Raw genomic sequence first — 19525 nt, 5'->3', positions numbered from 1 at the left:
CTTGCTGCGTTTTATTTTGGTTATTCGCCTTGTGTTAATGAAATATTCGTGATGGAAAGTTTTGGCGGAGCCTCATGTAGCCACCTGCTTGTTGCACAGCGCAGCGAAATGAGGAATTGTACAACGCTTATATTTCCTAATTGAGTTCACCAGTTGCATTGTTGGGATGTCTGAAGGGTGGGTCGCTTGTTAAATAAGGTTTTATTTAACCTCGTGCTGACGGGTTTGTGGGGACTATAGACGCGGAAGTGAAATTACAAATCGTACCACAATGTATACGTATTGGAAGCAGGTAATAAAGTAGGAGTAAAGTAGATGACCTAGTGGCACAACTACAGGTTAATGAATACGACATTGTGGCAATCACCGAGTCATGGCTTTATGATGGGTGTGATTGGGAACTGAATGTCCAGGGGTACACAGTGTATAGGAAGGATAGGCGGGTAGGCAGAGGGGGAGGTGTGGCCGTGATGGTTAGTAGTGATATAAAATCAATAGAAAGGAAGGATATTGGGTCAGAGGAGGTGGAATCCTTGTGGGTGGAGCTAAGGAATAGCAAGGGTAAAAGGACAATAGTAGCAGTCATATATAGGCCCCCTAATAGCAGTCAGGAAGTGGACGATAATTTGCAGTTTGAGATAGAAAAAGCATGCCAGAGTGACAATGTGAAGATAATTATGGGGGATTTTAAAGTGAAGGTGGACTGGGAAATCCAGAATGGCGGTAGTACTCAGGAGAGGGAGTTTGTGGAATGTCTAAGGGACGTTTTTCTAGAGCAACTTGTTGAAGAGCCCACCAGGGGATCGGCTGTTTTGGATTGGGTGCTGTGTAATGAACCGGAGGTGATTAGGGAACTAAAGGTAAAGGAACCACTGGGAACCAGTGATCACAATATGATTGAGTTCAGTTTCAAGTTTGAGAAGGAGAAACTGATAACTGGTGTATCGATATTTCAGTGGAACAAAGGAAATTACAATGGTATGAGAGAGGAGTTGGCCCTAATTGATTGGAAGAGTAAGCTGGTTGGAGGGACAGCAGAGGAGAAATGGAAGGAATTTCTACAGGAAATAAGGAAATTGCAGGATAGATATATTCCAAGAAAAAAGGTTTTTTAACGGAAAAAAGGCACAAATGTGGATAATGAGAGAGGTGAAGGCTAAAATAAAAGCAAAAGGGGCGGCGTACAAAGAAGCAAAAATTAGTGGGAAAACAGAAGACTGGGAAGCTTTTAAAAACCTGCAGAGAGAAACTAAGAAGGTCATTAGGAAAGAAAAGATGAATTACGAAAGGAAGTTGGCGGATAACATTCGAAAGGATACTAAGAGTTTTTTTAAATACATAAGGTGTAAAAGAGAGACACGGGTTGATATAGGACCAATGATACAGGAGCTATTATAATGGACGATAGAGAGATGGCAGAGGAATTGAATGAATATTTTGCATCGGTCTTCACTGTGGAGGACATCAGCAATGCCGGTTAGTCAGGAGTCTCACGAAATGGAATTGAGTTCAGTTAAGATTACTAGGGAGAAGGTGCTAGGAAAACTAAATGGACTAAAGACTGATAAGTCTCCCGGACCGGATGAGGTGCATCCCCGGGTTCTGAAGGAGGTGGCTTTAGAGATAGCGGAGGCATTGGCGATAATTTTCCAGAAATCGATAGATTCCGGCGTGGTTCCGGAGGACTGGAGGGTCGCAAATGTAGTTCCGTTGTATAAGAAAGGTGGGAGGCAGCATAAAGGAAATTACAGACCTATTAGTCTGACGTCAGTGGTGGGAAAGTTATTGGAATCTATCCTCAAAGACGGGGTTACGGAATACCTAGAGGTGCAGGGCAAGATAGGTCCTAGCCAACATGGTTTTGTGAAGGGAAGATCCTGCCTGACCAACCTATTGGAGTTTTTTGAAGAAATCACAGGTAAGGTGGATAAGGGAGAGGCGGTAGATGTTGTGTATTTAGACTTTCAAAAGGCCTTCGATAAGGTGCCTCACAAGAGACTGATTAATAAGATGAGAGGTCATGGAATTACGGGTAGGATAACAGAATGGGTGGAGCATTGGCTGGTTGACAGGAAGCAAAGAGTGGAAATAAAAGGATCTCGTTCTGGTTGGTTACCGGTTACTAGTGGTGTGCCGCAGGGGTCGGTGTTGGGACCGCTCCTTTTTACCTTGTACATTAACGATTTGGATGATGGAATAAATGGTTTCGTGGCTAAGTTTGCGGATGACACCAAGATAGGGGGAGGAGTAGGGAGTATTGAAGAGATAGGAAGGTTGCAGAGGGACCTAGACAGTTTAGGAAAATGGGCAAGGAAATGGCAGATGAGATTCAATGTAGGGAAATGTGCAGTTGTACACTTTGGAAGCAGAAATAAGCGGGCAGATTATTATCTAGGAGGAGAGAAAATCCAAAGCACGGAAGTACAAAGGGACTTGGGGGTACTCGTGCAGGATACCTTAAAGGTTAACCACCAGGTCGGATCGGTGGTAAAGAAAGAGAACACTATGTTGGCATTCATTTCGAGAGGTATAGTGTATAAAAGTAAGGAAGTGTTGATGAGGCTCTACGGGGCACTAGTGAGGCCTCATTTGGAATATTGTGTGCAGTTTTGGGCCCCACATCTTAGGAAGGATGTGTTGACGTTGGAGAGGGTTCAGAGGAGATTTACGAGGATGATTCCTGGAATGAAAGGGCTTACGTATGAGGAGCGTTTTTTGGCTCTTGGACTGTACTCACTGGAGTACAGAAGAATGAGAGGGGACCTCATAGCGACATTTAAAATATTGATAGGAAAGGACAGAGTAAATGTGGCTAGGCTGTTTCCCTTGGTGGGTGAGTCCAGGACCAGAGGGCACAATCTTAGAATTAGAGGGTACAGTTTCAAAACAGAGATGAGGAGAAATTTCTTTAGCCAGAGGGTGGTGAATTTGTGGAACTCCTTGCCACGTACAGCAGTGGGGGCGTTCAAGGAGGAGATAGATAGATATCTAAATAGTCAGGATATCAAGGGATATGGGGATAAAGCCGGAAATTGGGATTAGAATAGTTTTTTTTCTTCTTCTTCCCCCATTTCCCATTTCTCATTTCTATTTCCCTTTCCTTGGAGCAGACTCGATGGGCCGAATGGCCTGCTTCTGCTCCCTTGTCTTGTGATAATATTGGGGTTGTTACTTATAGCTCCAACCTGAAAAGGAAGATCATCAGATTGCTAATGCGTTAAGATTCAAAAAAAAACTTTTAATTTTTTTTAGATCTTGGTGTTGCTGGCAAGGCTGAATGGAGTGGCTTACTGGGCCACTTCAGAGTTTAAGAGTCAACTACATGTAGATAAAGAACTGTGTAAAGACATTTCCTCTCCTGAAGGGCATTAGTGAACCAGATAGGTTTTTACAACAATCCTGTAATTATGTGGTCATCATTATTAATAACTAGTTTTATTTTAAATTCTAATCTGTTAACTAATTTAAATATTATAGAGACCATGGTGGGTTTTGAACTAGACTATCAGTTCAGATCTCTTGATTATTTGCCTGGTAATTTAACTACTGTGCTATGACTGTGCACTGATTCAATGTTTTGTGGCATGGGGTATCTTTTATATCAAAGTAACTTTGCAATATGGAATATACTTGCATGTTTTGAATGCTTAGATATTTTCTTATGATATTAGTAATTTTATTTTGTTATGGGAATTGAATTGATTTAGCTCAATGCATACTTCCCAGCAAGTACTGATTTAAAAATTAGCTATTTCTGTTTGGGGAGAATAAAGTCCTGGGTTGGTACAGTATGAGGAACGTGGCTCAAATCTCCCTTATCAGTTCTCTGCTCTCTTAGTTAATGATCACAGTGGTTTCATTTTGAATCATGGGTGTTCGTTTGATAAGTCACAAGGAAGATGCAGTTTCCCTTTTAATTACTAGTTTGCTACTCTTAATATTACACATCAAAATATGGTGAACTAAAGGTATATCAAAGTTGTTACATTGTTTAAAGAGTTTATACTTGCTGAAAATCTAAAATGTTAAGTGGGAATAACTTTCAAGCATTATTGAACGGCATTTGGATAACATCTAAGAAAAGAGTAAAATATATAAAATTGTAGCCTCATATATGCATTATAACTTTTAAATGATGTGGTTTCAAATTGCAAGGATGCAAAAGAAGTTAATGTTAAGACATGGTAGAGCCAAGGGTGGATATATTATTCATTGGGGTATTCTTTGGCCAGGTTAGTTGTGATAACGTGGACGTCCATTATATGGTGAATTGTACTGCTCACACGATGTTCATGATCCTGACATGCTGTCTAAATAGTGAGATTCAAATTTGTGCTGGTCATTTGTCAAGAAGAATGCTAAATGAGGTGTTGAGCAAATGTGGCAGTGACAGACCGAATGAAGAAATTTCTCTTCACCTCAGTCTTAAATGGCCTATCTCTTATTCTGAGACTGTGGCTCTGGTTCTGTGACTCCTTGTTTTATACTCCTCAAACAGGGGAGACACCCACCCTAGCAAGCCCTGTAAGAATTTTGCTTCAATGAGGTTTGTCTTCTAAACTGAATATAGGCCTTGACTTCTGTCTTTCTTCATATGAAAAACATGCCGTGTTGGGAGCCAGTATAATGAATCTTGGTTGTACTCCCTGTTCGGCAAGTATATCCTTATTTGGATAAGAACCCCAAACTCTATACAGTACACCAGGTGTGGTCTCGCCAAGATCCTATATAATTGCAGTAAGATATCTTGACTCTTGTACTCAAATCCCTTCATATAAAGGTCAACATACTATTTACCTTCCTAATTAACTGCAGCACCTCTGTGTTGGCTTTCAGGGATACTCTGGTCCCTTGAAGTTAAACATTCTCTGTTCTCTTGGAAAATACTCGGTTTTTCTGTTTTGCATATGTAATTGGAGACTGCACATTTTTTCACATTATATTCCATGTGCTTTGTTCACGCCTACGCACACTTACCTGTCTATATTCCCCTGCCTACTTGCAATCGTAGCAAGATTTGTATCATCAGCAAACTTGGAATTATAACTTTTCTTCCCCCCCCCCCCCCCCCCCCCCCCCCCCCCCCCCCCGGCCACTGCATAGTTGGAGCCCAGGCATCAATCCCTGCAAAATTCTCCATTCATCACAGTGTGCCAACTTAAGACCTATTTCTTATTTTTTGCTTTCTATATGTTAACTGATTTTCAAGCTGTCCCAGTCTATTAATCCCCAGCCCCAATCCATGAGTTCAACCTTCTTTACTACTGTGTATGACTCTACTCAGTTTGAAAATCTTAAGTAACCACAGCCACTGGTTCCCCTACATCTATTCCACCAGTTATAGTCTCAAAGGACTCAGTAGGTTAGTCAAATATGATTTCCTTTAATAAGTCCATCCTGACATGGCTCACTATGACCTCCTTGCTTTTGTACTCAATGCCTCAATTTCTAAAACCAGGTTCTCAATTTATCACCTTCAATAGATTAAGTGAATGTATATGCAGATCTTTGTGTTCTTGAAACCTTCTTAGAATTGTGCCCTTTAGTTTATATTGTCCCTTTTGATTCTTATAAAAAAAATCTAGAAATACACATTTCATAACATTAAATTTTATCTGCCACCAAATCAATGCTGGCTTTCTCTGATCAATTCATATTTGTACAATTAACTGCTCTTTCTGTCCCTGATCGCTGTTTCTGGAACTTTCCCCACCACCAAGGTTAAACTAATTGGTCTACAGTTATCTGTCAGAAATACAAGTAAACCAAGAGTCCAACAAGGATGCGAAACTGAAGAAAATTAGTATTAGTTAAAGAAAGATGCTTAAATAATTCAGTGAAACTGAAAGTAGAATTCCAAAGACCTGATGATCTACATCGCAAAGAAGTGGCAACAGAGATGGTGGATGCAACGTTTATCATATTCTTAAATTCAAAGGGTTCTGGAATGGTTCTTGTAGATTGAAAAGTTACAAATGTGACTGCACTACTTTACAAAAAAAAAAGTAAGGGAAAGATAAAACCAGGAACTACTAACTTGTTACCTTAACATCAATAGTACAGAAAACACTGGAATCTAAAATGAAGGAAGAAATAACAGATAATGTAAAACAAAAAAAGAGCCAAGTTGTGTGGACACCGTGGCAAAGCAAGGGCTAAGACAGTGTGCAGGCAGAAATGGTTTGCAGTCTGCAGTCACCTGTGCTGAGCACAGTCCTTGAGAGCATAGCTCCTCCTTGTATAGTATGGGAGCCGAGGTCACTAGGCATACCAAGACAAGGATACAAACGAAGGATTGCAAGGCACACACTAACTATTGGACAATTACTTTATTAACTCTAAGGTATTATTGGCCATTAACATGTAGTTTCTGTTGGTCATTAACACCTATGATAATGGAACATGATTGGTATTTTATGTATGCAAATGAGGGATTCTAAGGTGCCCAAAGATTTTAATTTGTCAATAACTGTTTAAAAAATATAAGTTTATTGAAATTTTAGAATAGTTCAGTGACAGCAGACCAGCACTGCTGCTGATTGACGAGCTGAATCTTTTCAATAATAAAGCAGGGAGGTGCCATAGTAACTTTTACAAATGGTCACAGTGGTCCTAATTTTAAAACAAAAGTTTACTGGTGTTGGGCAGCAGCATACAGCTATAAAACAAGTTGGTGGATTTGGGAACACTTGGGGCTTGATTTTGCGAAAATGCATGGAAATACTGTGGATTTGGCAAATGGTGCATGTCCTTTTGGGTGGAGTGTGTATGTTTACACTGAGTGAGCAGAAGGCCTATGGAAGTTCTATAGTAAGTTGACTTGGGCATTATCGTGTTTATTGTTGGGTTTCTAAGCAATTGTGTCTGACTGGATCAAAATATACTTATTGTAACTTTATCTCCATGGTTTTGTAATGAGAGACAGGACTGGAAAAACTTAGTTGGTTGTAAAATGTTTTACAATTTCCTGAGATTGTGAAACGTGTCATATATCTGCTGGTTGATAAAATTACTAAGCACTACAATACATTCATGTTTGATACGATTCTAGTTTTGTATTGAATTTTCAGACAAAAACATTTTGATCACATCTTGAAGCACATTATTGCCAGAGATGGGTAGTTGGATGGGGGGAGGTCATGGAGGAACCAGGCATACCTGTTCATACACTGTATAAAAAGTCATTCATTGGTTGTGAAGTGCTATGAAATGTTCTGAAAGAGGTGCAAAGCACACAATATATATATGCATATTATAAGTGAGGTACTGTGCACATTATTGGTTTCCTTAGTTAAAGAAGGATGTTAATGCACCGTAAACAGTACAGGAAAGTTTTACTAGACTAATGCCCAGAATGGTTAGGTTGATCAGGCTAGTTTGTATCACTGGAGTTTAGAAAGATGAGGGGATTTGGTTGAAGCATACAAGATCCTGCAGGGTCTTGACAGGAGAGGAGCTGGAGAGAATATTTCCTCTAGTGGGAGAAGCTTGAACTAGGGGGTCATTATTTGAAAATAAAAGGTTGTCCATTTAAGACGGACAGAATTTTTCTGAAGATCATGAGTTTTTGGAACTTTCTGCCTCAAGGGGCCAGTGAAAGCAGAATCTTTGAATATTTTAAAGGCAGTATTAGATAAGCTATTGATAAGGAGTTGAAAGGTTACTGCGGATAAACTAGAAGGCAGAGTTGAGGTTACAATCAGATTAGCCGTGATCTTATTTAATTGTGGAGCAGGCTGCAGGGGCTTGATGACCTATGCCTGCTTCTAGTTTGTATGGCAGTCTATTAATGTAATTGTCATAATACATTCCATTATGCATCAGTAACCATCCCCACAAATAGTCAAATGAACATTTTTTCCACGGGGATGTTGATGTCAATCTCCTATGTAACAGTGCTGCACTGATTTTGGCTTGGGGGCCTCCCTCACTACTGACTTGATGTTGGTCCTGAAGTGACAACTACTGGAAGGTGTTGGTTATTGAAGTGCTGGAAAACAAGACTTTTATGTTGTGCAGATACTGGAAATCTGAAATGAAATTAATGCTAGAAATAATCAGTAAGTCAGGCAACACTAGTGGAAAGCAGAACAGAGTCAATGGTTCAGTTCAGTGACCTTTTAGTATAGTGAGAGATTATTGACTTGAAATAATAATGCCACTTTTATCTATATAGATGATGCCTAACCAGATGAGTGTTTCCAGTACTGTGCTTTATTTGCCTTTAAGTTCTGTTCAAATTTTTTTTGCATTTTTGTTTTAAGAAGATATCATTGGTTAGATGAATTTTTTGTTTCTTTCAAGAAGGTACCAAGATTGTAAAACAATAGTTAACTTGTGACCTTGGACTTCAGAAGGGTACTTAGGAAATTAGAAGATATAAAACTGAAAATTAAGTGTAAAATAAAGAATGTCCCCAATTAGCTTACTACTTGGAAACACACATGTCAAGGGATTAACTTGCCATAATGTATTTATAGCTGTTGATTTGTTTAGCATCCTTAACTCCAACTTCTTTGATTTGTTCAAGAGTAGGGGGCTGGAATGTGTCTGTATTGCTATTTACTTTTTTTACCTCTCACTGCCTAGATCACAAGTAGTTTTCCTGGGTCTTGCTGTCCTTTGCTTTTTAAAAAAAACACCACTATTTCAGAAATGTCTCGGTGAACCCTAATCATTTCATCACCGCCAACTGGCTCCCTAATGCTCCATTTTTGCTTTTAATAATATGAGAGGAGTTCACGCATTCCTCTGCCCATCAATCCAAACCTCCTTTTCAGATCCCTTCTACATAGCTCTGTGCCCTCGTCTGTAATTTCTCACCCGTCAACCTGGCCTACAGCCAAAAACTCTATCCTTGCCATTGACACCTTAGTACTCACAAGCTTGGTTTCTAAACACATTACCCTTGGGCATTATCACCTTTATCCAGCTGACCTACTGATTACATTTTTTTTCATGGAAGTAACATTGTTTTACCTTACTAATTGTTTCTGTGTTGTGATAAATAATACTAAACTATTTCATACAGTCAAACAGCACTGAAACTGGTCTTTAGGCCATCGTGTCCATGCAAACTATCAAATAACAATTTTTACTAATCCTGCTGACTGGCACTCAGTCTACATCCTTCTATACTTTGGTGATTCAAGTGCTTGTCTAGATCCTTAAATGTTGTGAGAGCACCTGATTCCACTCACTCGGCCAGTGTGTTCCAGAATTCAGCTACCCTCTGGGTGATAAAGGCCTTCTGCAGTTACCCTTTTAAACTCTTGCCTCTTACCCTAAACTCATGCCTTCTAGTTTTAGACACCTCTGTTATAGGGAAGAGCTTCCTACTATCAGTCATAATTTTATATGGCTCCATCAACTACCTTGTAGCCTCTTCCACTCCAAGAAAAACAAAATCTGCCTATCCCGTCTCTCCTCATAACCGAAGTGCTCCATCCCAGGCAACATCCTGCCGAATCTCCTCTGCACCCTCTCTAGTGCAAACATGTTCTCCCGATATCTTGTGTATATTTTAATTTCTATATATTTTGCATATTTTAATTTTTCTCAAAAATATTTACAGACATTATGTTTCTAAAAGAGAAAAACAGGTATGTAAACTTATGTACTTTATGAAGTGGTGAGAAAATTTTGAAGCGAAATTTTCAGTTTTAGCTTATGTAGGAGTAATTAACCATTACTATCAGAAAAAATAAACAAGTGTGGAAGACCTGAAAATAAAGTGAACGATCCCAAAAATTCAATCGACCAGTTCAGGAGAGAAGATTCTAGTTCGGATTTGTCTGATGAAATTAAATGGCTAGGTGGCACAAATAATAAAATTTTTTGGGAGTTGAGAATGATTTATGACATTTTAATTTGATAGATTCACTTTATAGATGTCACATGAAACTCGAATTACACTCTTTGTAACTAATTTCACTTAATTGTATTGTAGAATTTAAGTTATTTTCAGAAATGCTTTAATAGAATTACATTGAAATTATGCCATATCGGAAAGAGTTCTGTTCTTTATTGGTTGTAATGAAAGTAGATCACAGAACATTCCAGTCCAGTCTGTATTTATAATAGGATTTTAATCTACTGGGAGGAGCAAGTGTTGCAGAAAGCAGTGAAATTGCCTTTCTCAGTTGGCCTATTTTTTTTCCCCATTAGGGCATCTAGAACTGTACATCATGGATGAGTTGCTTCCAGGTCTTTGTTAGGTTTGTTCCTGACCTGATTTTAGTTGAGAGCATGAATAATCAAGTTGAATTTTCTTCTACTGATTTCTTTTTTTAAAATGCTATCTTTTCGACTTTTGTGGTTCTGCTAACAATAATTCCACCTCTTTTCTTTCCCCACCCCTGCAGGGAAATGTTAAAATTATAGAACTACATAGTCCAGCACAGCAAGACCATACCATAGTGCTATCAATTTATGTAGAATATTTTCCAATACAAGCTCTTTTTGATGTAATGACCCAATATAGTCTGTTTTGGGTTTATAATTGTGCCACTAAAAGTTATCTTGAATGCCAAAGGAGCAAATGCTCTCTTCAATGTGCACAACTTCTTTAAAATATCTTGCTTCCTGTAAAACTTTGCTATAGTAACTGTTGAATGTTTTCTTGTTCTCTCAATTCCCAACCTGCAACATAACATCTGTAGCAACTTGCAACAAAGCTGGCTAAAGACCCCTGCTGTGACTACTCTAGTTCCTAATGTTACCCTGGTGTACATTTGGAATTATTCTGCTCCCCATGGGGAAATATAGGGCTATATAGACAGGAGGGAAAAGAGAAGAAACCAAAGGGTGTCAGGAAGGAAGAGTAAAATTTGGGAGAGGAAGCAGAGCTAAGAGTGGATAGAGAAGTTAGATTAAGAGAGGATAGGTGGTGATGGAGCAAGAAAGGAAAGGAGCTGTGGGACAGGGGAAGTAGAGAAGGCCAGAGGAACAAAGTGATGTTCATGAATAAGAAGATGAAGCAGAGGAGGACACAATAAAAGGAGGGATGTGGATATTGAGAAAAATAAGAATTTAAGAAATGGGAGCAGAGGTAGGCCATGCAGGATCTTGAGCCTGCCCTGCTATTCAATAAAATCATGACCGAATTTCTACAAAAACACCTTTCTCGTTCTGTCCCATAATTCGATTAGTGTCTCAGCATCTATGGATTCTGATCCAAATACACTCAGAATCCAGCAACGAGAGAGATGGAAAAGGAAACTGGCACAGGGAGAGATTGGGGACATGAGGAAGAAATTGAGAGCAAGGTTATGAATGTATATAATAAGGTTTGCAAGATGGTCATGAGAGCTGAAAGTCAAGTCATGAGTGATATGGAGAATTTTGTAATGAAAAATAATTTGTGTACAGCAGAAAAAGGCAGCTGGTGTAGTAAAGGAGCAAAAAAGATAAATTGGGTGAGGAGAAAAAAAAATGAAAGATAGAATGAAAGGAACAAGAGAAAGTTATGAATTTGTCACAAGTTATCTCTAATCTTGTTCTCCGTTCCCAAAAAACTGGCAACATCCTGGAATGTCATCACTCCAAAACGAAATTGAACTTGCTGAAACTAAATCGGTGGTCCAAACATTATTATTCACATGCATAAATATTCTTCCACCTCCAGTAATGTTTGTCACCAAATGTTGAAGACCATGAAATAAGAGGTTGTATACACATAAGTAGAAACTTGGCAATGTAACGGGAAATGCAGGGTGGTATTGAGAGAGTGGTTTTGATTGTCCAGAACTGTACAGTGGAGTTTTCCAGGGGTCAGTACTAGGTACATATATCTACAAAATTGCAGATGACATACTTGGAGACTTGGTGAACTGTGGGGAGGATAGTGACAGATTTCAGGAAGGTAAGGATTGATGGAATGAGCTGATAGGTGGCAGATAAACTTTATTGTTGAGAAATGTAGTGTTATGTTTGACCCAGGAGAATGAGAATAAATATAGCAATCTTGGGTTTTATGTGCATGGTTGGTTGAAAGCGGTTGGGCAGATTGAGAGTAATTAAAAAAAAAATGGGATTCTGGGCTTTGTAAGTGGAGGTTAAATCAGAAAAAGCTTGAGGGGCGTGAAAATAAGCACATCAGACAGCATCTGTGGAAAGAGAAGCCGTTAGTCTGTCAGGTCGGGACCCTTCAGGAGAACTGAGAAAGAGAAATGTATGGTCCCATACCTGAAACATTAACTGTTTCTCTTTCCACAGATGCTGTGATATATGCTGAGCTTTTCCAACATTTTCTGTTTTTGTTTTTAGATTTCCAGCATCTGCATTTTAAAATTTTCATTTATAAAATAAAGGCATAAAGTAGAAGAGCAAGGAAACATTTTGTCAGCCACATGTGGAATATTGTGTCCAGTTCTGAACACCACGCTTTAGGAAAGATGTACAGACTTTGGAAGGAGTGTAGAAGAGAATTATTGAAATGTTTCCAGGGATGTGGAATATTTGTTGTGTGGATATACTTGAGCAGCTTGGGTTTTTCTTGGAACAGAGATGCTTGTAAGCATTATCTGATGTTTAAAAACATGAAGGCTATAGATGGAGTATATTGAGAGAAGCTAAGAGGGGGACTGAAAATTAAAGTGGCATGCAAAAGGAATCATAGGATCAATATTGTAGCCTCAGTGCAGGTGCTCTGCAAAGTGATCACCCAATCTGCATTTGGTTTCTCCAATGTGGGGCTTGTGGGAGTGAGCAGGGGAATGGGATCAGCTGGATTGTTCTTGCATAGAGCTGGTACTAAATCAACAAGCTTAATGGCCACCTTCTTTGGTTTAACCTTTATGTGAACAGCTTGTCCTTCAACTTGCCATGCACAACATTGTGGGGAAATTTAGTGGTATACTATTTTTCATAAGAGCACACCAAAATCATGTGAAGTTTCATAAAATTGAATGTATTTTATTCCTTGTACTTCAACTTTCTCACCACTCTTCTTTTCCAACTACCCCCTCCTCTTACCCCCACCCCCCCCAAGCTTCCTGTCCTTTTGTCACCTCATCTTTCTGTTACTAATACAGTGATTTTGTTGCTGCTACAGTTTATCATTTGCTATCCGCAGTGTCTAGATCAGGTTATTAATGTCTCTCACACCAGTATTGTAATTAACTGGGAACCTGGCTATAAAGATTTCCACTGGACTATGTATGTGGGGCTATATGAAGATTTACTGTTGTAAGATTGTAGAAATGTTGTAGGTTAATGAATGTATCAAGGTCATTTAGTTGGAATTTGTCTCTAATTTTGAAGTGGTAGAAAAAATTGAAAATTTAATATAAATATCTGAATAATTTTAAATATCAATATAATTCCAAAAATGTTCCCTTTTGAAATAATCTCTTTCCAATGTTGTTGCCCTCCTTTAATTAAGTAACATGTTTTGGTGTGATTAATGAAATTATCCTAAATAGTCAACAATGGAATTCATTTAATCCATTATACTTCATGAATAAACATAAGTAGTTTTTAAAAAAAAAGTCATTGTAAGTTCTGCTTCCGGCTCTACTACAGGAAGGATATTGCAGAAGACAACTGTCAACTAATGTTTAACACATATGTAGTGCATGGTATTGTGGTTGAAGATTATTTGAAAGTGTAGAATATTTAGGTTTTGATATGCATTGCATAGTTTAGCTGCAGGATTAAAATTAATAACCTCATAGCAGCATTTTCCCTATTATTTGCATTAATTTTTAATGTCCAATAAAGTGAGACTGCAAGTATAAAATATTTCTAGCAATTTACATGCATTTTCACTATTTTGTATTGCAAAGTCTTTAATATTTTTGTGTGAAAACTTATCTTGTGTAATGGAGGGATAGTAGGGCTGAGGGAGGGGTTAATTTTTAATTTGATTATTAACTGGAGATGTTGAAAGAATTAGAAGCTGGGAAGGAATAACATAGGATTGGGATCTAGCGCAGGATTTATTCTAAGCCAGGGACCTTTGGATGTGGTCAAGATAAATCTGGTAATGATGACTTAAGCTGAGGTACACAAAGTGATCTCTCGATTGCTCTGCCATTCACTAAAATCATAGCTGATCTGGTCTTGGCCTCAACAGCACTCTTCTTATCTTTCCTTATACCTCTTGACTCCTTTCGAGTTTAAACATCATCAGTCTCTGCTTTGAATGTATTCAGTGACTCTACTTTTACAGCTCTTGGTGGTAAAGGATTCGCAACTCACCTACAGGAGAAATTCCTCCTAGCTGACTGAAATAGGCAATCCCTTATTCTGAGACTATGCCTCTAATTCTAGATTCCCTCACTTGGAGGAAACATCCTCTCAGCCTGCACCTTGCCATTTCTCCTCAGAACCTTTTGTTTCAATAAGATCACTTCTCAATCTTTATACTCCAGTGCATCTTAGTCTAACCTGTTCAACCATCCTTCATTTGCCAACCCTTTTGGCCCAGGACTCAACCTAATGAATCTTCGCTGCACTATGTCCAATGGAAGCACATCCTACCTTAAATATGGACATATGCAAATAAGTATCCCAGGAATGGTCTTGGCAGCACTCTATAAAATTGCATCAAAACTTCCCTACTGTTACAGTTCTTGCCCCTTGCTAAAAAGACCAACTTTCCATTAACCTGAGGAACTCAGTGGGTCAGGCAGCATCTATGGAGGGAAATAGACAGTTGATGTTTTGGGCCAAGACCTTTCATCTGGACTGAAAGATAGAGGGGAGATATGGTCGGTGTAAAAAGCTGGAGGGAAGGGGGTGGAGCAAGAACTGGCAGGTGACAGGTGGATCCAGGTCAGGGGTAGTGATCGGCAGATGGGGAAGGGGAGACTGGGAACAGTGCCAGAGGTTGGGAGGTGATAGGTGGAAGTGACAACAGGCTGAAGATGATGGAATCGAATAGGAGAGGAAGGTGGAGCATGGAACAAAGGGAGGGAGATGGGGAAGGCAGAGGGATGATGGCAGAGGGGAGTAATGAGAACCAGTAGGAGGAGTGTGTAGGTGATGAGCAGATGGAGAAGGTGGAGGAGGGGAAAGATGCAGGATGATGGGGGCCAGGCAGATCAGGAAGACAGAGAAAAGGGACAGAGGGGGAGTAGTTACCGGAAGTTGGAGAATTCGATGTTCATGATGTCAGATTGCAGGCCACCAAGGTGGAATATGAAGTGCTGTTCCTCTAGTTTGTGTTTAGCCTAAACTTTACATTGGAGGAGGCCAAGGTTAGACATGTCGGTGTGAGAATGGGGGAGAAGAATTAAAATGGCTGGCAACGGGGAGGTCCAAATAGCCACAGTGGATGGAGCGAAAGTGCTTGGCAAAGCGGTCGCCCAGTTTGCATCCAGTCCCACCAATGTGGAGGAAGCCACAATGGGAGCACCAAATGCAATAAATAATGTTGGGGGATTTGCATGTGAAAGACTGCCTGACCTGAAGGGCTGTTTAGGGCCCTGTATGGTGGTGATGGAAGAGGTGTAGGGACACCTCTTGTGGTTACAGGAGAAAGTGCCTGGGGAGGGAGGGATATTGTTGGGGAGGGATGACTGGACCAGGGAGTCATAGAGTACAGAGATTGATCCCTGCAGAAAGGGGAGGGGAAGATGTGGTTGGTGGTGGGATCCTGTTGTAGCTGGTGAAAGTTGTGAAGAATGATATGCTGGTAGGTGAGGACCAGGTGTACTTTATTCCTGTTCTGCCTGGGGGTGGGGGGGAATCGAGTAAGGGCAGAGGTGCAGGTGAGGGTTCTACCAGCAACAGTGGGGGGGGGGGGGAAGAAAGGAAGCCCTGCTTTCTGAAAAGGGAGGACATCTTTGATGTCTTGGAGTGGAAGGCCTCATGTTGAGAACAGATGTGGCAGAGACAGGAACTGAAAAGGGAATGGTGACTTTGCAAGTGACAGGGTGGGAGGAAGAGTAGTCAAGGTTGCTGTGGGAGTCAGTGCATTTGTAGTAGATGTTGGTGGATAATCTGGCTCCTGAGATGGAGACAGATCAAGAAAGGGGAGAGAGTTGTTGGAGATGGACCAAGTGAATTTAAGGGTGGGATGGAAGTTGGTAGTGAGGGTGATGAAATTGATGAGTTGCGCATGGGTGCAGGAATCAGCACCAATGTAGTTGTCAATGTAGCGGAGCAAGAGCTGGGGAGTGGTGCCTGGGTAGGTTTGGAACATGGACTGCTCCACGTAGCTAACGAAAGGCAGGCATAACTGGGGCCCATGTGAGTGCCCATGGCTACACCTTTGATTTGGAGCAAGTGGGTGGAGCCAAAAGAGAAGTTGTTGAGGATAAGCACAAGTTCTGCCAGACAGATGAGAGTGTTGGTGGAGGGGAGCTGGTTGGGTCGGTGTTCCAGAAGGAAACGGAACCTTAAGGCTTTCCTGATGGGGATAAAGTGTACAGGGACTGGACCTCCATGGTGAAAATGAGGCGGTCGGGGCCACAGAATTGAAAGTTGTTGAAGTGGTGGAAAGCATGTGAATAGCCTCACATTTTTTCCATGTTGTACTCCATCTGCCAGCCACTTGTTCATTCACATAACCTATCCATGTCTGTTTCCAGGCTCTGTGTCCTTGCAACTTGCTAACCCATCTATTTTTGTATCATTAGCAAATTTAACAAAACTACACTCAGTTCTTTGATTCAAGCTGGAATGGGTTATATGGAAATAAGTGGGTGGATGGGATTGCTGAGAGAGCTGGTGTAGACTTGATGGGCTGAATGACTCCTTTGTCATTATGCAATACAGAAATAGTTAAGGTCACAACTCTGATCCCTGTGGCACCCCACCAGTTACTGATTTGAAAATGACCCATTTATAAGAACATAAGAAATAGGAGCAGGAGTAGGCCATCTGGCCCGTCGAGCCTGCTCCACCATTCAATAAGATCATGGCTGATCTGGCCATGGACTCAGCTCCACCTAATTGCCTTTTCCCCATAACCCTTAACTCCCTCGCTATGCAAAAATCTGTCTAACTGTGTCTTAAATATATTTAATGAGGTAGCCTCCACTGCTTCTCTGGGCAGAGAATTCCACAGATTCACTACTCTTTGGGAAAAGCAGTTCCTCCTCTTCTCTGACCTAAATCTACTCCCCCGAATTTTGAGGCAATGTTCCTTAGTTCTAGTCTCTCCTACCAGTGGAAACAATTTTCCTGCCTCTACCTTGTGTATCTCTTTCATAATTTTAGATGTTTCTATAAGATCCTCATTCATTCTTCTGAATTCCAGCAAGTATAGTCCCAGACGACTCAACCTCTCTTCATGGGCTAACCCCCTCTGGAATCAACCTAATGAACCTCCTCTGCACCACCTCTAAAGCCAGTACATCCTTTCTCAAGTAAGGAGACCAGAACTGCATGCAGTACTGCAGGTGTGGCCTCACCAATACCCTGTATAGTTGTAGCATAACCTCCTTGCTCTTAAATTCAATCTCTCTAGCAATGAAGGCCAACATTTATCCTGTCTCTGTTTTCTATTAGATAGCCATTTGCCTTTTTCTTTCTTTCCTCTCTCACCCTTCCAGAGGATCCCATGTGTTCTTTTCTTGTCCAGTAATCTTTTATGTAGAGCCTTATCCAATACCTTGTGGAAATCCAGATCTACTGATTTCCTTTTTCTTCACTCTACTTGTTACCTCCTTAAAGAACTCCTGCAAATTTCTCAAACACAAATTTGCTTTCATAATAACATATTGATCTTGCTCGATCATTCTGCTGTTATCTCCTTCATAATTGATTCCAATAGCTTCCCAATGACATGTTAGACTAATGCTTATCGTTTCTGACTTTCTTCCACCAGCTGTGTTCAGGTATCCTTCAGCCTATGCCCATTGACCATACAGTTGAGGAGGAAAAGAATAAGATATTTACAGGGTCAGTTTTAATTGGATTAGTAATTCCCCTCCTGTCATTTGAAGGGACGCTAAGCAGATCTGTCTTGTCGTTAACTGTAAGGTGCTTCATCAGTTACTAACTTCCTAGCATAAAAGTTGGAAGTGGGGATGTTTGGTGATTGTGCTATGTTCAATACTATTCACACCACCTCAGCAAATGCAGCAGGACCTAGACATTCAAGTGTAAACTGAAAAGTGATGAATAATATTTGTATCATACCATCTTCAATGAGATAATCTAACCATCTGCCTTTAACATTCAATGGTATTACCATCGCTGAGTGCTCCTGCCATCAACATTCTTGGGGTGGGGAAGATCACCATGGAACAAAAATTTAATTGGATCAAGCACATAAATAGTAAGGTTGCAAGTGAAAGAGGTGGAAAAGAATAAGATATTTACAGCTTAAGGTTTACACCTTTTGAGCTTCTTGTGCCATGTGATATATCTCTTTACACCCTAGAGCTTTTCTACCAGAGGGGACAGATGGAGCTGGGTGAGGGGTGTGGTGTGGTGAAGGTAGAGACAGGCTGGAAGGTGATAAGTGGAGACACGATGCTGGAATCTGGTAAGTAAGGAAGGTGATAAATAGAAACAGCTGAGGGAGGGATGATGGGGAGGTGGAACCAGTTGTGGGACGGGATAGGCAACCCAGTAGGTTAAGTGTGTGGGTGATGGTCAGATGTAAGAAGAATGAGGAGCTGAAGAGAAATTAGCACATGTAAAGTAGCAGCATTGTGGAAATGAATGGGACTGAAAGGTGTATTCACATGACTGGATGCCCTGCAACCAAAAGTTCTGAAGTATTGGATATCACCTTACAAAATGCTATAGATTCTGCAACATTTCCTGCAGATTGGATAGTAGTAAATGTAACCCCTCTTTTAAGAAAGGAAGGAATTGTAGACCAATTAGTCTCCGTACAACAATTGGGAAAATGCTAGAATCTATTATTAAGAAAGTGGTGGCAGGGCACTTGGAGAGTAATGGTAGGGTTGGGCAGTCACCATGGATTTTTGGAAGGGGAACTGAGTTTAATACTTAGAATAGATAAGAGGGAACCAGTTGATGTGGCATATTTGGACTTTCAGAAGCCTTTAAGTTGCCACATCAGGTAAAACACAATTGGAGCACATGGCATTGGGGGTAATGTACTGGCATCAATTGAGAATTTGTTAATGGTCTGAAAATGCTAGGAATAAATGTAATTTTGGGTTGAGTGGCAGCAACTCGTGGGTGCTGTAGGGATTTCTGCTGGGACCCTGGTTGTTCATAATCAATAGCAATGATTTGGTGGGGGACCATGCATGATGAATCCAATATTGCTGGTGATATTAAGCCTGTTAGCAAAGTTGATTGTAAGCAGGATGCAGAGAAGCTTCAAAGTGATATATGACAAGCCACATGATTAGGTGAAAATGTGGCAGTGAAATATAATGTGGAAAAATATAAGGTTATCTACTTTGGTAGAAACAAATTAAAACAGCAGAGCATTTTTTTGATTAGTGAGATTAAAAGTATTGATGTTCAGAGGAGATGGTGTCCTGATAAATGAATCATTGAAAGTGCATAGAATCATACAACACAGAAATGGACCCTTCCGTGCCGACTATGCCTATCTATGCCAAGCCCAAATGCCTTCATTAGCCTT

At 40.3% G+C, this 19525-nt stretch overlaps 1 protein-coding gene across 1 annotated transcript in view; it reads left to right on the top strand.

The window, feature by feature from the left end:
- lrba (LPS responsive beige-like anchor protein) overlaps window positions 1–19525 on the top strand; it is a 626133-nt gene that overhangs the window by 820 nt on the left and 605788 nt on the right. The window lies entirely within an intron of this gene.

The sequence above is a fragment of the Pristis pectinata genome, chromosome 2 (assembly GCF_009764475.1).
Source record: "Pristis pectinata isolate sPriPec2 chromosome 2, sPriPec2.1.pri, whole genome shotgun sequence".
NCBI classification, from domain to species: Eukaryota; Metazoa; Chordata; class Chondrichthyes; order Rhinopristiformes; family Pristidae; genus Pristis; species Pristis pectinata.
Note: the sequence above shows the minus strand (reverse complement) of the source record. Positions and strands in the feature narration are given on the sequence as shown.